Below are 20,652 nucleotides of genomic sequence, written 5' to 3'. Positions count from 1 at the left end.
GTTTGGTTTCTGTCAGTTCCCGTTGTTGCTCCCTACTGTCTAAGTTGAGCTTTGATGCCCAGTGGTGCCATAGAGAGGGCCATCTGGACCTTATAGGGCAGTGGGTCATCCCACCCATTGCTGTCCCTCTGTCCATACGTGGATGCTTCACCATCTAACCCGTTCCAGTCAGTGTCACCATCCTCACTGCCTTCTGAGGAGAGCGGGGCACTAGGTACCTCCCCCCACTGTAACTACCACCTGGCCCTTTGGCTTTAAGGCCTCACGTCTGAGAGCCACCACCTTCACTTGTTCCTGTTTATCATAATAATGCAACATATTCCGTCATCCCTGGATTCAAACAGAACATAATTTTAATTTGGTTTGACTTGAAATATTAATAATTTGACATTCACTTTGCATATCTATAGAGGTGAGAATTCTACTGTGATTATTTAAGTGAATTTAACGTGATCATACAATGAAAATAACTGACAAGCAACGACACTGAATGAACTGAATAAAATGTGATTATTTGTACAAGTTCTTGCAATGAAAATTCAATTTTATTTAATGTTTGTCATCCATTACACCATGGCAATGTTATTAGGGAATAAAGTAATGGAAGGATATCAGAGAAAATAAATAGACTTTAATTTTAGCTTCACTGCAATAATGAGCCAAAACAATATTTGGAAATATGGTTAAACTACATAACAAAGTTTCCAGTGTCATTATTGACATGAAAACTATTTTAGTTTACAAGTCGTTTTGCACTAAGAATAATTCGAAATGAATTGTGATTTGGAATACACCATTTAAAATATATTTTGAAGAGAATAATCAGATACATTTTTGGAGGAAATTAGGAATGGAAATAAATATATATTCATTGATATTAATAGTTTTAAAATGTTTAGAAGTTGACTAGGATTATTTGATTGAGAGAGGCTACATGAGTATAAAGACCAATTCGCCGTTTTCATTGCATTGTTGGTTTCACTAGAATCTGTTGTGGTCTGAGCTCTTGTTGTGTGCAGTGGACTGTCACTAATAGCTTAATTAACCTGCGAGTCTCAGATCAGGTTTCTTTTGTCTGTAAGTCAGTCTGTAAGTGCGTGACACACCTGCTTTTGTGAGGGGAAACAGATTCTCTTCAAAGGAAATAAGTGACAGTTCACACTGAGAATAGTTTCGAGCACACACCATCAGCAGGGAAGAGTTTTTTCTAAAGAATTCCAATCTCTATCTACAAATCTGATTTGTCAGTTTGTGGAAGATTCAGCCCCTTTGTTCAGAGCTATTTTTATACAAGAACTTGGTTCATTCTGTCTTTGCCAAGAATGTTGTTTACTTTACCCTTTTACTGTGATTCTACAGGTTTGCATTGTCTGTGAGTCAATAATGTTCAGTAACTGAACATTGAATGATTTTGTCTCTAACAGAACAGTGGCCTTATTTTCAACTAATTATTCACTTTCCATTTCCTGGTTGTGTTGAATGTTCCAGAACCAGACTCTGAGCAATGTTTCCATTCACTTGTGTTGGATTCACTGACAGCCACATGGTCAGTCAGTTTCAGCAGTTTGAATTCAATAATCATGTAGAATTATGAGTCTATTGATGAAATTATTCTCGATTGTCAGGAAAAACCCATCTCGGTCACTGATGTCCTTTAGGGAAGGAAGCTGCCATCCTTACCTGATCTAGTCTACATGTGACCCCTGACCCACAGCAATGTGGTTGACTCTTACCTGCCCTCTGGGTAATAACTGCTGCCCATAGCCAGTGGCACCTACATCTAGTGAATGAATTTTCAACAAAGCTCTTAGTCCTGTGTCATGTGAGAAAGAAGCAGAAGGTGAAGTTTCAGCCCCTCAAGTCCATCCATCATTCAATAAGGCCAGGCCTGATCTGTTAGTGATTTATATTCCATCTTCCCCCAACGTCCCTTAACAAGAACCTATCAACCTCTGTCTTTAAAATATTCATTGAGCCCACCTTCTGGGGCAGAGAGTTCCAAAGTTGCACAGCCCTCTGAGAGGAAATAAATCTCTTCATCTCTGTCCTGAAAGGGTGATTAGATTAGATTACTTACAGTGTGGAAACAGGCCCTTCAGCCCAACAAGTCCACACCGCCCCGCCGAAGCGTAACCCACCCATACCCCTACATCTACATTTACCCAACACTATGGGCAATTTAGCATGGCCAATTCACCTGGCCTGCACATCTTTGGGAGGAAACCGGAGCACCCGAAGGAAACCCACGCAGACACGGGGAGAACGTGCAAACTCCACACAGTCAGTCGCCTGAGGCAGGAATTGAACCCGGTTCTCAGGCGCTATGAGGCAGCAGTGCTAACCACTGTGCCACCGTGCCGCCCACCAGTGAATCTAATTTTAAAGCAGTTCTCTCGAGTTCACATATGACCCACAAGAGGAAACATCCTTTCCACATCCTCCTTAACAAACCATTCAGGATCTTAGACACTTCTGTCATGTTACCCCTCACTCTCACAAACTCCGGCTGAAACAAATCCAGCCTGTCCAACCGATCCACATTTTATTACTGTCACGCTGGGTTGAAATGTTGTGTTGTGTTTAAAATGCAGTGAATGTGTTGTTCCACTGTGTGGGGTCTAAGAGTCAATGTGAGCCATACTAGCTTTCCTGTCTCACTGTGTTACATATATCTTACATCACTCTGGTGATCCAATCCCTCCCTACCTCATATAACCAAAAAGAATGGCAGAGAGAGATCAAGAAAAGTTGTTAGAAAATGTGTTGTCGCCTAAAAGGTACTTGGTCTGTTTGTAGAGATTGCATTGTAATTGAAATAACCAGTTAATGAAAAGTTACTGAAAACATATTTTAAGCGGAGTTGCTGCTGGTGATGGAAATGCTGCTGGTTGGTATAAGAGAGGGCTGGGGGAATACTGTACTGATGAGAAAGTTGAGCAAGGTAACCTTTTAACTTTGTCAATAAGAAGAGGCAGAGATTGAAGCTAGGACCGCGTTGGAGCTGTTTTGATCTTGCAGACATTATTTTAATATTTATTTGATGTGATTTGGTTGTCAGTGGCTGGGCCCAGCATTTATTGCCCGTCCCTAGTTACTCTTGAGAAATTGGTGCGGAGTTGTCTTCTTGAACCGCTGCAGTCCACCTGCTGTGGGTCGACCCACAATACCATTGGCGTGGGGATCTCGAGGACATTCACCCACCGACAGTGAAGGAATGGCAATACATTCCCAAGTCAGGGTGGGTTAGTACCTTGGAGGGGAACTTGAAGGTAGTTGTATTTCCATCTAGCTGCTGCCTTTGTCCTTCGAGATGGAAGTGGCCATGTGTTCCTTGAGTGTTGTTAGGGCGGCACTAATCCAGGCAAGTGGGGAGTATTTCATCACACTCCTGACTTGTGCCTGGTAGCTGTTGGGCAGGCTTTCAGGAGCCAGGAGTTGAATTACTCTTGTAGCCACTGTGTTTGTGTGGTGAGACCAATTCAGTTTCTGATCAATGATTATCCCCAGGATAATGTTGATAGTGGGTGTTCAGTGATGGTAACAGCATTGAATGTCAAGTGATGTTCGTTAGGTCATTTCTTATACGTGATGGTCACAGCCTGCATTTGTATGGGATGTAGGTTACTTGCCCCTTGTCAGCCCAAACCTGGATATTGTCCAGATTTTGTTGTTCTTGGGGTTGGACTGCTTCAGTACCTGAGGAGTTAATTGTTTATCAACTTTCAATAATTACAAAATTATGCAAATTCCTTTTTCTATCAAATGTCATGGACTGTATCTTGTGGTCACTCTGATATTCACTTTCATTATCTCGTTATTTTCTTCCTAATTCAGTCACAAATGATTGAACATCGATCTTGATAAAATTAAATAATTTAAAAACATACGTTTCTACATGTAAACCAATTGAATGAAATACATTACTTCTGTATTGTCTGCATTTTGAGCAAAAGTCATTTATTTTCAATAATTACTGAATGTCTCATTTATTGTCCTCCATCCATCAATCCAGCTGTTATATTTTAGTCTCCATCATGTTCCCATGCAGGAAGGGGCAGGATTATAATCACATACTTACTGTGGTTACTCACAGGGAAAACTGCTCAGATATTTATCATGATAATTGGACTAGGATTGTATTAGACAGTTCCAGTGGATAAAAAGAATTACTAATTTCTAATAATGATGGAATGAAGTGACAATGATCTTAAATAAATATAAGTCTCATGATAATCAAATAATTCAATATGTTTGAAGCAGTTATTCATATACATAAATTAACATTGACCTGCTTTGTAATGCACATGAATTGGAAATAAAGCATTCGCCATTCAACGTGACTACTCAGCGAAAGACAACTTTCCTCAGTTTCACAGAATTGTAATTTCTAAGAATTCAAGATTTATTGTAAAAGAATAGATCAAACATTTGTTAATTCAAGTTTGTGTACACAAGAAACACATGAAATTTAAATAATGTTTAATGTGAAAAATAGTTAGCTCTTTTGTAATAATCAGAAATATAGAAATGTTAGCATTGAAGTGAAATACAATCAGTACAAGAATGCAAAAAACTGTGAATGCTGGAACTCAGAAACAAAATCAGTAATTGCTGGAAACCAACACAGCAGGTCTGGCAGCATCTGTGGGAAGCATTCAGTGTTAATACTTTGGGTCCAGTGACCCTTCCTCAGAATGTATTTTTGCTCACAGCCAATTCAATCCAACTAAGCTTCCATACGGAAAATTATTTTGCTAAGATTAAGAGATTGTAGAGTGCAATATTGTTTGTCAGTTGATGTATTGAGCCATTGTTCCACATCGACAGCTGGATATATTGCATTTAAACAATGATTACCAGTTAGACGTTAGCAATAATTAGTTTTAAAATGGCTGGAACCAAATTTAAGGTTGATAAGAAAATCCTTATTGCAATGTAATTGTGCAGTATATCTGAAAAAACTGAAATATTGAAGTGAAAAGTAATTAGCCATCTTTAATTGATAAGGATGATTAATAATCCTTCCATTAATATGAGAATTCAAATGAAAGAGAATGAGACAGTTACTATGAGTGTTGGATGAGAAAACTTTGGTTGATTGCAGGTGTGTTGACCTGAAAAGAATGTTAATATTTCATTATGATACTGGCACTAAGAAATAATGGATTCAACTAAACTGTGAATCTCATGATGGTGTGAGAATTGAAATGACAATCAAATAATAATTAATATTAGAACTCAACACTTAAAATGATTCAATATATTCAAAGCAGTTTGTACTTGATATTCATTAAGATCAGTAAACTGAGAATTAAAATATTGGGTTAATTTAAAACAAAAATCACTCCTTCAGAGATTATTCATCAGAATTGTTTTGTCATTGAAAAAACCTCATTTATTCAAGAATTCTGCATTTCCCTCATCTTCTGTCTTTTGTCCACAGGGATCTGTACTGGAACCCTTCTGGTTATGATACAAATATATAGAAGTGACATGAATTAAAATCTAATTGGGTGAGTTAATAAGCTTGCAGATGATACAAAGTGCAGTGCAGTTGTGAATAATGTGGAAGGTTGTCGAAGAATGCAGCAGGAAAAAAGATAAACTGCAGCTATAGCCAGAGAAATAAAGGTAAAGCTTAATCCATACAAGTTTGAGGTGTCTCACTTTGGGAGCTCAATTATTAAGGAAAAGTAGATAGTTAATGGCAGGACCCTGAACAGCTTTGTTGTTCAAAGGGATCTTGGCATTCAAGACCATGGCTCCCTGAAAGTGTCCATGCAAGTAGATAGGGTGGTAAGGAAGGCAAATGGCATGCTGGCCTTTAATTAGTTAGGGAACTGGTTACAAGATGTCATTATACAAATAAGATCTTTAACACACGATTATTAATCCCTTCCTATATTAATATAATATAATTGTAATTGAAAAAAAATGCTCACTGAACACAGCAGACACAACCACACAAATGTCTCCCTGGTCATCTAATTACTGCTCAAGAGAAAAGCCTGAGTAAATATTTTATTGTTTCTGAGAACAAGAATCACAGTAAATATTTGGTGAGCAGTTCCATCCAATAAATTCACTTGATTTCTTAAATTTCACTTCAGTAATTGCACACGATATATTTCGCTAAACCTAATAACAATGCATTATTCCAAATGAGCAAGGACGCTAACATCAGCATACATAGATTTCCAATCCCCTTGAAGTATCGCAAAATAAAATAATGTATTTTGGCTTGGTACAACTGTACTTGAAAACATTTTGAGCTTGCACATTAAAAATCTTCATCTGTTTATTCAGACAAAATAGTGAAACTTGGCACTGTAAATTTATTTTGACTTTCACTCACGAAAATACTCATGTGAATCGTTTCTCATTATCTTCCTAGTTCTGATCCAAATGTTGAAATATTTACGATAATAAAACTTCAGGAATAATTAAGTGTTCTTTGCAAGAATGGCATGAAGATGTTCAAGGTCCTCGAATTACTGTTGAATAGAATACCCTTCATAAGGGCCTTATTGTCTCGAGACGATGTTTTCTGTGACTGTTTTTTTTTGACTACTGACTGATGTGTTTTCAAATCATGTGCACTGCAGAAGAATTTTTTTAATTTTCAATTTGTTATGAGCAAAAAACTGTTTTGAACACGCTAATTTACTTTTTTTACTCCAACGTTATTTATCAATGCACAATCATCACAAAATTATGGAAGTTCCCTGTATCTTACGTTCACTGTCATGCACACTTGCACTATCCACTTATTAACTTCCTACTTCTGACAGGATTGTATAAACATTGGTCATGATCAAAAGTATATAAATTAAAAGCACGTCTCAAGAAGCAAACCAATGGATGGTAACATGTCATTCTTGTAATCCTGCTTGTTTGACCCAAAAACAATTCTGCTGAATAATAACTGAATTGCTCAGTTTTGTGAATCCATAAAGCTAGCTATTATATTGTATTCCTCAGTTTACCGATATTCATGAATATCCAATTATCATCAAGCATAGTGTTTTAGAATATTAAATCAATTTATTTTTACAGAATATAATGTCATTTTTCCAGTCATTTCCATTACAATAATTGTACAGTTATTGGAGTTAGTCTTTCTAACAAATAGTGAGAATCGCATTTCAATTGCATCAATTGTTTCTGAGTATGAACACTACAATATAAACAGCAATTTACTTCTCAGTTGATCCATCCCATAATGGAACCAATGGCTTCCCATTCAATGCCTCATTGTAAATATTTGATGATTGCTCATTTGAATGATCACGGTAATCTCAGCCTGAAGTGTTCAGAGAACTGTAATTACATTTGATTAGAATAATTCGTGGTCGTTTCTCCACATTGTTCAGTGAAATAATCAGCTAAGATTTCTCAGTATTCTTAAATTAACTGATAGAATTTGGACAATCCAATTACTGCTATTATCTAATCATTGTTCAATATAGTTCAGGGTATATCTGTGGAATTATGGCTCATACATGAAATAATGTAAAGACTTGCAGTCTGTGTTGTAAATATCTATTTTTATTTTAACCCTCGCAAAAATTGAATTGATTTAATTATGTTTCACTTACATGTTAACATTTACTGTATTTATAAACACGGTACAAGTTAATCATTTTTCATGGAACAAAATCATTTAAAATTCTTGTGACGTTTTGAAGTACAACAAAAGGAACTAACATCACTATTGTTTCATGAAATAGTCACAGTACATTTTGAACTTTGGGAACTGAACATTTCTGGAAAGAAGGGAAGTTGTCTTCAGATGAATAGTCGCATTGTGTGACTAATTCATTTATTTTCCTATTCATTTATGTTGCAAAAAACATTTGAATTTTCCTTTCATTCTGTGAAAACTTGCTTTGAACATATGGACTTGATTTGTTGATTTTTGTTAATCAGTTTACAATGATCAAATGATTAGGCATTTTTTCCTCTCATGGATCATCATAAGACCATAAGACATAGGAGTGGAAGTAAGGCCATTCGGCCCATCGAGTCCACTCCGCCATTCAATCATGGCTGATGCGCATTTCAGCTCCACTTGCCAGCGTTCTCCCCGTAGCCCTTAATTCCTCTAGACAACAAGAACCTATCAATCTTGGCCTTGAAGACATTTAGCGTCCCGGCTTCCACTGCACTCCGTGGCAATGAATTCCACAGGCCCACCACTCTCTGGCTGAAGAAATGTCTCCGCATTTCCGTTCTGAAATGACCCCCTCTAATTCTAAGGCTGTGTCCACGGGTCCTAGTCTCCTCGCCTAACAGAAACAATTTTCTAGCATCCACCTTTTCAAAGCCATGTATTATTTTGTACGTTTCTATTAGATCTCCCCTTAATCTTCTAAACTCCAACGAATACAATCCCAGTATCCTCAGCCGTTTCTCATATGCTAGACCTGTCATTCCAGGGATCATCCGTGTGAATCTCCGCTGGACACGTTCCAGTGCCAGTATGTCCTTCCTGAGGTGTGGGGACCAAAACTGGACACAGTACTCCAAATGGGGCCTAACCAGAGCTTTATAAAGTCTTAGTAGTACATCTCTGCTTTTATATTCCAACCCTCTTGAGATAAGAGACAACATTGCATTCGCTTTCTTAATCACAGACTCAACCTGCATGTTTACCTTGAGAGAATCCTCGACTAGCACTCCCAGATCCCTTTGTGCTTTGGCTTTATTAAGTTTCTCACCATTTAGAAAGTAGTCCATTCCTATATTCTTTTTGCCAAAGTGCAAGACCTCGCACTTGCTCACGTTAAATTCCATCAGCCATTTCCTGGACCACTCTCCCAACCTGTCTAGATTCTTCTGTAGCCTCCCCACTTCCTCAGTACTACCTGCCTGCCCACCTAACTTCGTATCATCGGCAAACTTCGCTAGAATGCCCCCGGTTCCCTCATCCAAATCATTAATATATAATGCGAACAGCTGTGGCCCCAGCACCGAACCCTGCGGGACACCGCTCGTCACCGGCTGCCATTCTGAAAAAGAACCTTTTATCCCAACTCTCTGCCTTCTGTTAGATAGCCAATCCTCAATCCATCCCAGCAGCTCACCTCGAACACCATGGGCCCTCACCTTGCTCAGCAGTCTCCCGTGTGGCACCTTATCAAAGGCCTTTTGAAAGTCCAGATAGACCACATCCACTGGGTTCCCCTGGTCTAACCTACTTGTTACCCCTTCAAAAAATTCCAACAGGTTTGTCAGGCATGACCTCCCTTTACTAAATCCATGTTGACTTGTTCTAATCAGACTCTGCTCTTCCAAGAATTTAGAAACCTCATCCTTAATGATGGATTCTAGAATTTTACCAACAACCGAGGTTAAGCTGATTGACCTATAATTTTCCATCTTTTGCCTTGATCCTTTCTTGAACAAGGGGGTTACTACAGCCATCGTCCAATCATCTGGGACCTTTCCTGACTCCAGTGACTCTTGAAAGATCTCAACCAATGCCTCTGCTATTTCCTCAGCAACCTCTCTCAGAACTCTAGGGTGTATCCCATCGGGGCCAGGAGATTTATCAATTTTAAGACTTTTTAACTTTTCTAGCACTATCTCTTTCGTAATGGCAACCATACTCAACTCAGCCCCGTGACACCCTTTAATTTTTGGGATATTACTCATGTCTTCCACTGTGAAAACTGACGCAAAGTACTTGTTAAGTTCTCCTGCTATTTCCTTATCTCCCATCACTAGGCTCCCTGCATCAGTTTGAAGTGGCCCAATGTCTACTTTTGCCTGTCGTTTGTTTCTTATGTACTGAAAGAAACTTTTACGATTATTTCTAATATTACTGGCTAGCCTACCTTCATATTTGATCCTCTCATTTCTTATTACACTCTTTGTTATCCTCTGTTTGCTTTTGTATCCTTCCCAATCTTCTGATTTCCCACTGTTCTTAAATATGAATCATGAGATTCATATTAATTAAAGTCATTATTGCTTTGTTACATCACTACTGTAAATACAAATTCATTTTGTCAGTTCATTACACACAGGAAATATGTAATTAATTCCCATACAAATTATTACAATAAACATCTGATTCGTTTTCATTTGTGTTGCCACAGTAAGCATGTGACAATGGTCCTGCCCTTCGGGGGTGTGAACATTATGAAGGGTCCTTGTGGAGCTCTGACAGTGTCTCTACGATAAGATCAGGAGGAATGATTTCAATTCCCACCTTCAGCAGAGATGTGTCAGAGCAGCTTCAAATATTCATGAAAAAATACATGAGCATAGACTGAACTACTTTTAAAAACAACATGAAATATACTTCAATCTGCTGTGCATTTCAATCATCACCATATCTACTACTTATTTTCTTCAGGTCACTGATAAAACGATGCATCTAATTCTGCTAGTTCAACATTCCTTGAAAAAGTAATTGAGAATATTGCAATCTTAAATTTGGAAGAGTCTAAGAAATGATACTGATTTTTTTTTTCTCTGTTTGAAAGAACCTAGTTCAGACATTTCAAGCACATAAATACTTATTCTCCAGTATTATAAAGATGAAAAAATAAACAGTCGAAATTCCTATTCAGCAACTTCATAGTATTCACTGGTCAGTTGATCATCTACAATTGTAACTAAATATTGCAATTCATCTAAATATTGTTATGTGCTTTGAACAAATTAAATTTCTTATTACTATCCATTCTTGAATTGTCAGGAATTTGTTTTTATTTTCCATCCACCTATTCATAATTCATAAGATTGATATGCTTTCAAAATATCGACGTGCTCATTTGAACATTTAATTTGTCTCTCTCTCACTTGTCTCACTTCATGCATGATAGTTTCAATGCATTTTGCTAATTAACTCTACGAAACTTAAAAATGTTGTTGACTTTACTTCTTTTGTGTGCAAGAAAACAATGTAGGTACACCCATTTATTCTTTAGCTCAAATAACACTAAATTTTAAATTATTGAAAAGACTACACTGGGGGAAAAAGAACGATTCTTCATCTCAAATATCACATTAAATGACACTTTTTCAAATCATGTGACCTCTAAAATGATTTGTATTTTAATTTAATTGTAAGGAAAAAAAACTGCTTTGGAAATGTTAGAATCATTTCTTTTACTTTCAGCATTAGTTGTCAATGAACAATAATCACGTAATTATCAGTCATTTAGTGCAAAATAATTTTCTGTACCAAATGTCATTAACTCGACCTTTTGTCCACAATAATACTCACTTTCCTGGTCTAATTATTTTCTTCTTTATTCTGACATAGATGTCTAAACATTTATCACGATAAAAATTTAAAAAATAAACATGACTCAACAAAAAAACCCAATGTTGAACTGTGTCAATTGTTGCTGAGTAATTTTTAGAATTATTAAAGCGACTTTATATATATATTAATTTTCTGTTTATCAATCTTAATTATTACGTAATCGACGTCAGAGCAAAGTGCTTTCAAAATATTAAGTTAATTTATCTATCAATATTCTAGAAACAATTAACAATTACAATAATTACACAGCACTTTGTGCTTGTTACGAAGTCTAAGTTAATGTGTTTTTAATATTTTCCATATTTCTTATTGTGAATGCTACAATATAAAAACCTGTTTGGTTGGGCCAATACACCCAGAAACGACCAATAACTGCCCTTGTGACATCCTTTGCAAATATCTGACTTTTGCTCATTTGAAAGATCACAGTCATTGATATTCAGAGAACACCAGTTACTTTACACTGCAATATTTCTCTTCATTTCTGCACATTACTCAGTGGAATAGTAAGATGAGATACCTCATTATTCTTAAATTTATTAATAGTAGTTTGAAAATCAATTTGTTGCTAATATCGAATAATTGTTTAATTTAGTAAAGGATGTAAATGTGGAATTATGGTTCCTTATAATAACTATTGCAAGGACTTAGCAATGTAGAATCTCTCAATCATTGTGAATATTGCTTTTCATTTTAAACTTGGAAACACTTCTGAAATGATTTGATTGTAATTCACTTCAATGTTAACATTTATTGTGCTTCTAATCACAATAATAGTTGAATCTTTTTCTTGTGCAAAATTATTTAAATTCCGATGAATTTTTTTGAAGTACACAAAAAAAGGATTGACATCTTTCTTGTTTCTTTAAACACTCACGGGAAATGGTGGCTTCTTAGAAATCATACATTTTCAGAAAGAATGAAAGTTGTCTTCATCTGAATAGTCACATTGACTGACCATCATTTTGTTCCAATTTACGTGTAGAACAAAAAAAATTACGTTGCATTTCATAAAATGAGAAACTATTATGAACATCTAGAAGGATTATATTCATTTTTATTTATCAATTTACAGTAATCACACAAATCTATCAAGTTGTCATTCCACAAATTATCATAAAAATCATATTTAATTAAGACATCTGTTAACTCCCATCATTATTGTAAATTACTATTTAATTTTAAGTACATTACACACAGGATCCATCCATTTAATTCCAATCCAATTATCACAATACACATCTGATTACTTTTCACTTGAGTGACCAACGTAAGCATGTGATTATAGACCTGCCCAGCCTAGTTGGGAACATTATGAAGGAATGTTGTGCAGCTCTGATAGTGTCTCTGTTACTAGACCAGGAGGTACAGTTTCAATTCCCACCTTGCACAGAGTTGTGCCAGAGCAGCTCTGAATGTTGATTAGAAAATATCTAAGAATCAAATGCATTGCCTTTCAATTCAATATTAGATATGCTTCCATCTGTTGTTCATTCCAATAATCACAGTATTTGCTATATATTTTCTTCAGGTCACTAATAACAGAATGTATCTAATTCCACTCAATCAATATTCATTGAAAAATATTTGAGAATGTTGCAGTCATACAGATGAAACATACAAAGAAATGATGTTAATTTATTTTCTTGATGCTCCAGTGCTATAAAAATGAGGAGAAAAAATACATTTCTTGTTCAGTCAAATAAACAAATGCCAATTCCTTTTATTTATCAATTTTTAATTATTGATGTTTATGAATTGCGTGAAATTTGTTTTTCGTTTTCCACTCACCTATTTATATTGAATGTGAGATTGAACTGCTGTGAAAATATCCAAGTGCATTCATTTGAAATTTGACTTTGCATATTTATCACTGTGGGATATATGTAAAGCAGTGTTACTTCTGCAATCATAATTGTTTATTCTAGGTAAATGAACTCGCACCAGTGTATAATTGTTTCAGCCAAGAGCTGAGTTAACAAGAATGAAAACTCTATGAAGGAAATATATAATTGCTTTTGTATTAGCTAAAATGTGCATACAAGAATGAAATGTGTTGCATATAACGGTAGATGTTATAGACAAATAGTTAAGGTGCTGTGAGGGGAGGCGGTGTAGGTTAAGCTAGATATGCCTGTACAAACAGTTACAAGCATCAGTTTCCCGCTTCAGCAGGAACAAAATAACACCATCAAAAGGTCATAAGGCTCGGTGTAAATAAAGAATAAAAAGAAATTATGCTTTGGTTAGCACGGAAATAGATGGCAGTGAAGAAGGATAAATAACAATAAGACCACAGAGGGAGGTGGTCAAACGGCCTTGTGAGGCCAGAGATAAACATTTTGTCAGGGACGAGGCTGGATGAGTTCAGAGATAAACAGCCGGTTTAGATTAGAAATCGATGTAAACAGTGAAGGAGCAATGGGAGGAGGGAAGAGTAACGAATTACATAAATATTGTGTACTCGTTAAATTCTGTGTGTGTGTGTGTGTGTGTGTGTGTGTGCCTTGTGGACAGTGGACACCACACCCATCTTGCAACAGCATAATAAATGATACTACTGATTCAGGTCTTGTTCCGGACTGAAGTTATTGAAGTGACTGAACTTCATTTCTCACAATCACTTATCTCATTTATTGCATGATGTCTGAAGTGTGTTTTGCTCAGCAATTCTATCAACTATTTAAAAAGTCTAATCTTAAATAAGATCCTTAACACCCAGTTATCAATCTATTCCTAATTCATGTAAATATCTCAATTTTCTTGAAGTCAATGTTCACACAAAACAGTGCACATAAAGCGACACAAAGATATTCATCATCAGCTGATTACTGTTCAGTGGAATAACCTGAGTATCTTATTGTTCCTGAGACTAATGACAACAGTAAGCATTTGTTTACTCGTCCATGCAGTAAGTGCATTTGATATCTAATATTTCAGTTCAGTCGTTAATGAAAATTTTTGTTGTTTAAACCAATAATTCTAATTTATTATGGATATTGACTGTAATACAATAACACTGGAAACATTTTTTTTAAAAATATTCTAACAATCTTTATGCTCCTCTTCTGTTGTGTGTGTGCAAGAGACAATTCAAATTATAACAATTTTTGTTGCAAATTCAACAAACGATACATTTTGAATTTATGAACTTCTTACAGTTTTGCAAAAAGGTTAGTCTTCACTGTATGTCATATTAAAAGACTGCTTTTTCCAAACATGCATGCTACAAAATGATTATTGCTTTCATTGCATTGTAAGAAAAGAAGTGTTGAATTTTTTGTTGTTTCAATTCCAACATTATTCATCATTGTGCAATAATGACACAATTATTACAATCGCTTTATATACCACCCAGCAGTGACTTCATTGTTTGTTTATTTTCATGATCTATTAATTCTCTTCCTAATTCTGACACTTTGATTATAATATTAATCAACGTACCATCTCTACAAGGAATCCAGTGGAAAGAAATTCGCAATTTGTATATCGCATATATTTTTGAGTTCAGAAAAGAATTTTGTTCAATAATTACTGAATGTCTCATTTTTTCTTTAATACATAAAGCTAGCTACTATGTTTTATTTCTTAGTTCACTGATCTTAATAAATATTCAATCAACATCACAGTAAAGTGCTTTTGAAATATTGAATCATGTTAATTCTTCATATGTATTACAGTGTACAATCTCTCAATCATTGTAACAATCAATATGTATTTTACATGTTGAAACATAGTTGTATTAATGTAAATATATTTCACTTCAATGCTAACACTTAAGACTTAAGCATTTTTCATGCAACAAAATCCAATGAAAAAGCATCAGCATCTCTTTATTATTTCATTAAACAATGAGAATAAATTTGAATTTTTGAAAGTTGAACATTTTTAGAAAGAAGGAATGTTGTCTTCAGTTGAATGTTCGCATTGAATGACTTCTTCACAGTATCTGCTGTTTATTCTCTTCTTCGGGTTCCCAAGAAAAGAAATTAACTAGTTATGCTGGTTCTAAATTCCTGAAAAATATTTGAGAATGTTGTGGTCTTAAAGGTGAAAAGGCTAAGTGATCGTAAGTGATTAGTTTTTTGTTCGAAAGAGCTTGATTCAAACATTTCGGACATTCACATTTTTATTCTGCTGTGTGACAAGGAGAGAAAACAAGTCGCTTTCTTCGTCTGTAAAGTAAACATATGCCACTTCCAAGTATTCATTAGTCAGCTAATTACCTACATTTGTTATTAAAAATTGCAATTCATCTAAATATTGGAATGACATTTGATCAAATTAAATTTCTAATTATTTTTCATTCGTGAATTGTTGGAGTATTTTTTTGTTTTCCATTCATCTATTCGTATTGAATGTAAATTTTATGTGCTTTGACAATAGCGGAGGGTGTTTATTTGAAATTTATCTTTGCATACCTCTCACTGATTTTACTTATTGCATATAGTTGCACAGTGGCGCAGTCATTAACAATGCTACCTCACAGTGCCAGGGATCTCGGTTTGATCCCATCCTTTGTGTACTTTACCCATTCTCCCCAAGTCTATGTGACTTTGCTGTGGTTTCCTCCCACAATCCAAAGACGGGCAGGTTAGGTGAGCTGGCCATGCTAAATTGCACATTGTGTTCAGGGATGTGTATGTTAGTCAGCAGTAAATGTAGAGGAATATGGTTGGGAAAGTGTTTGACTGGGTTACTCTTTGGAGGGTCACTTTTTTCAATGAAATGACCTGCTACCACACTGTGCTAACAGGGATTCTACAATAGTTTAATTGCGTTTCTCTAAGCAATTCTAACTTTTTAAAAGTTGACTTTAGTTAATACCTTTAACACTTATTATCAGTGTTCCTAAATCTTGTAAAATATCTCAATATTTTTTAAATCATTGCTCACACAAAACACTAAACATGAGGCCACACAAAGGTCTTCATGACCATCTAATTACTGTTCAGTGGAATAATCAGAATAACTATCTGATTGTTCCTGAGATCAATCCCCACTGCCACAGTAAGGATCTGGTTATCATTCCCTCCAATAAATGCAGAAGTTGTCCTCTGGTATTTCCGTTCAGTAATTACACACGATACTGGTTATTCAAAGCAGTGGTTATTCTTTATTATGAATGGCAAAGAATTCTAATAGAAGAGGTGTTCATATGTCCTAATGTGTTGCATGATCACAAACAATTTTCAGTCCAAATATTGCACAAAAAAGTGTAAATTTGGTTTTGTTCAACTGCTGAGGCGAACATTTTCAGTTCATGTCCATTACAAATATTTGGAGAAAGTGAGGAAAGTAGATGCTGGAGATCAGAGTCAAGAATGTGATGCTGGAATAGCACAGAATATCAGGCAGCATCTGAGGAGCAGGAGAAACCATGTTTCAGGCATAAGCCTTCATCGGGAATCTCCGGCTCCATGGATGCTGCCTGGTCTGCTGTGATTTTCCACCACCACACTTTCGACATTAAAAATATTTGCTTATTTGGAGCAAATACTCTCTGTTTCCTCTGTAATTTAAATTTACTGTGCTTTCTATTCACTCAAGTTCTCATTTTAATAGCTCCTTGTTTTCTTCTTAATCTGATACAAGTCTCAAAACTCCGGGCACAATAAAAGCGATATGAATTATAAAATTAGTATCTGGACAAGAGAACCAATGAACAGCTACATAGACTTCTTGAACAACAAAGATATTAGAATGAAAAAGCAAAGCCTTCCAAAAAAATCTCTGTACGTCTGTATCCTTTTTCAATTCAATAATCCTGCAAATAGCTTATAATTGTCAGTTGATCTCTCTTAATGACTATCTAATCAATGTCATTGTAAACCACTGATAAAATTGAAACAATTTATTTGTTAAAATGCAAAGATTCATTCTCATTTCATTATTACAACAATACGTGAACCATATTTTATCTGTCCGCTAAGGTCAAGTGACCTGTGGCCCATACTTGAACATTCTAAATATTCCTACAGCTGGGGAAAGCAGAGCTAAAAAGGTTAAACTAAAGGAAACAGTAGACAAAGTAACCAGCTCCAGAAAACAGTGGAAAGCCCGGTCAAAGAGCTCACAAAGGTTCGGGAGATCCTGTTACAACCAACCCAAGAGCTGTGTTTTGGAGAGGTTGAAGCAGACTTCCTGGCACCTTGACTTCCAGCCAGTGCCTGAGCATTAGACACCTCACTTGAGAATGACGACAAGTGAAGGGTGTTTGCACGAAACACATTCAATGCTTAGAATCCAGAATTTTGGTAAAACGTTGTGAAACATTTCCCAGATCATGGAAATCAGCTCAACATTATTGAAATCAAAGTACTCGTAATGGTCTTCAAGACCACCTAATTACTGTTCGGTGAAAAACACTTTGTATGTGCCTTATTGTGCTCAGGATGAATAATCATAGCAAACATCACAGTCTCACCAGATCCAAACATATGGAGGAGACACCTTATTATAATTTACACACTACATCTTTCCCAGACCCATGGTGACACGTTATGACTACGTGTAACATGTATCGAGATGAAGCAAGTCCTGAATATAGGATTTTTTTTTCTGATAGATTTCCAAACCAAAAATTATGATAAAAATGATATTGTGGTTCATTACATTGTCAACAGATCCCCATTAAACGTATTTATCCGTTTATTCAGACAATATTGAAACAAATACATTGATAAATGCTGTTGACTGTATGCTTCTGTGAAAATAAATATTCCTTATTGATGTAATTTCATTATAATTCTGACTCAAATGTCTAAATATTGATGATATGAAAAATTGCATGAATTAGATGCAATGCAGAATTTGTTCTTGTTATATATTATATTTCTCCAGAAGAAAAGTAGGGAAACCAAGTCTAGAAATCTTGAAGATCTGAGAATTTTGAACGACAAACCATTTCTGATCAACGTTCACTGAATGTCTAATGTCTTTCCATGTCATCATGCCAGAATTTGCATTCTCAGCTGACAGATTAAGAAATATCTAGTCAACATCAGAGCAAATCCATTTGGAAATATTGAATCATTTACTTTGCCAAAGTTCTAAAATTAATTATCAATTCATTGTCATTCCAAACATCACACAGTAATTCAGTTTAGGTTTTGTAACAAACATGGTCAAATTCACATTTTAATTTAATCCATTATTTCTTAGTGTCAATATTAAAAGAAGAATAAAATTCTCTTATTCCACGATAACACAAACACAAACTAATTAATGATTCCCTATCCAACACTCACAGATAATATCTGTTCCCTTCTCATTTGAATGTTCACAGAAATCATTGGATTAATATTCGTCCTTACATATTAAGAGACGTCTGATTATTTTACACTCCAATAAATGCTGTTCATTTTTACACATGATGGGCTGCTATATGAGATTTCTAATCATCTTTACGTTTGCTATGAAATGTTTTTAAGATTAATTGTTACTTATATCTAATATTTAAGAATTGATCAAATCCAGTATATCTAACTTTAAGTGTGAAATTAAGGCTCAGTAACGTAAACGTATTGCATTGTACAGAAACCAATGGTAGCGAATGGTGATTTTTATTTCAATACTTGAATCTTAGTTGAATTGCTGTTCTGGGCATGGCCTGCCCCACCTGGAATAGAATGGTCCATATTGGCTCATACAAAATGCCTGACAATCAAAAACAGGCAGCCTACCTTAGAACTAAAATACAAGGTGTCAGGGGATGATAAACTAGACTAACATTCTGTTCCAGCCTTAAATTAAAAGAAAGCACACTACCAATGGACCTACTCCAACGCCAGGACTACAGCATTCCAGACATTTCTTGATAAGAGCATGCCGACATACAGACAAATGACCAATCCTGATCTTCATAAATGAAAGGATAATTGTCCCAGTAAATGAATAAACAGCAGCTGCAGGGTGCAGCCCAGTTAACTCACTAAGCAGCTATCATGACAACAGAAGAGTTCATTTGTCAGATATGGTTATTATTTTACAGTTACTCAGAATATTAAACAAAGGTTCTAATTACAGATTCTTGAGTATAATAGGGGAAATTTGCAACATAAGTTTGATATATGTTACCAATGCCTCGTAAAAACATTATGGAAAAGCATTTAGACAGAGATTTGAAGTTCGCTAATTTTAGGAATTAACTTCACGGTATGATGTTGACTGCTCATTAATTATAAAGTCCTGACAGAAAGAGTAGCTGTATAATTTTACACAATATAACGAACTTTATAGCACAAGTCATATTACTAATCTTACAGCAAGTAAGCGAAAATTAACGGTCTTTTCTATTTCTTTGTACATATATAATTAAGACAGTGAACGATATGAGGAGTAATTGGCTTTGATAAAATAAAATATAATGAATAGCAGAACTCAAAATGTCCCAGCTGATAAGGTATCCTGAGAGGCCCGAGGGAGTTCAGGAATAACTTTGAAATCTAAGTCAATAAGATACATGGAAAGATCCCAATAGGAATTTGGGAATGTCCATTAGAATGCTCATCTGCGATTATGTGTTTCAATTGGGTGGCTGGATGAGGAGGGAAGGGCTGTAATCACATTGCATGTGGCCATTGTGATGCAGAAAGTCCATAAAAATGCTGCTTTTTACTGTACATGTTATAGTGTGTTATGGATCTCCCTTCCGATATTGGCCTCGGGGGACGATCCCTTCATTAACCGATTGCTGCATGAGTAAACATCTTCCACATGCCTGAGCTCAGATTGCCTCCTCACTATTCCCTGCCAGTGAAAACAATTCTGCAGCTATGATGACATTTCAATTCAACACATACATTTATTGTGTGTGAAATGATTACATTCAGAGCGATACAATTTTAATGATAAAATTGCTTTACATTTACTTTTTTTGGTGTACAAGAAAACATTTTGATTATATCCATTTGTTCTTTTGTTCAACCAACACTAAGTTTTAAATTATTGTAAAGTCTACAATGGGGGAAACGGGGACGAGTCTTCAGCTCAAATGTCGTATGAAATGACTGTTTCCTTTTTTCAAACAAATTGCCCTACAAAATTATTTTTATTTTCATTTCATTATAAGAAAAAAATTGCTTGGAAATGTTGACAATTCTCCTTTTCCTCCCATATTAGATGTCAGTGAACAATAATCACACAATTATGAGAATTCCTTTCCGTATCAAATGTCAGTGACCCTGTATTTTGTACACAATAATAGTCACTTTCAGGGCCTAATTCTTTTCCTCCTAATTCTGAAATAAATATCGGAACATTTATTGTGGTAAAAATTACATCAACAGAATTGACATGACTCTTCAAGAAAACTATTGGAACCATATAAATCTTGCATTGCCTGCATTTTTAAACAAAATCATTTTTTT

This window comes from Chiloscyllium punctatum, unplaced genomic scaffold, assembly GCF_047496795.1.
Source record: "Chiloscyllium punctatum isolate Juve2018m unplaced genomic scaffold, sChiPun1.3 scaffold_125, whole genome shotgun sequence".
Taxonomy (NCBI): Eukaryota; Metazoa; Chordata; class Chondrichthyes; order Orectolobiformes; family Hemiscylliidae; genus Chiloscyllium; species Chiloscyllium punctatum.
This window is presented reverse-complemented; position numbering follows the sequence as displayed.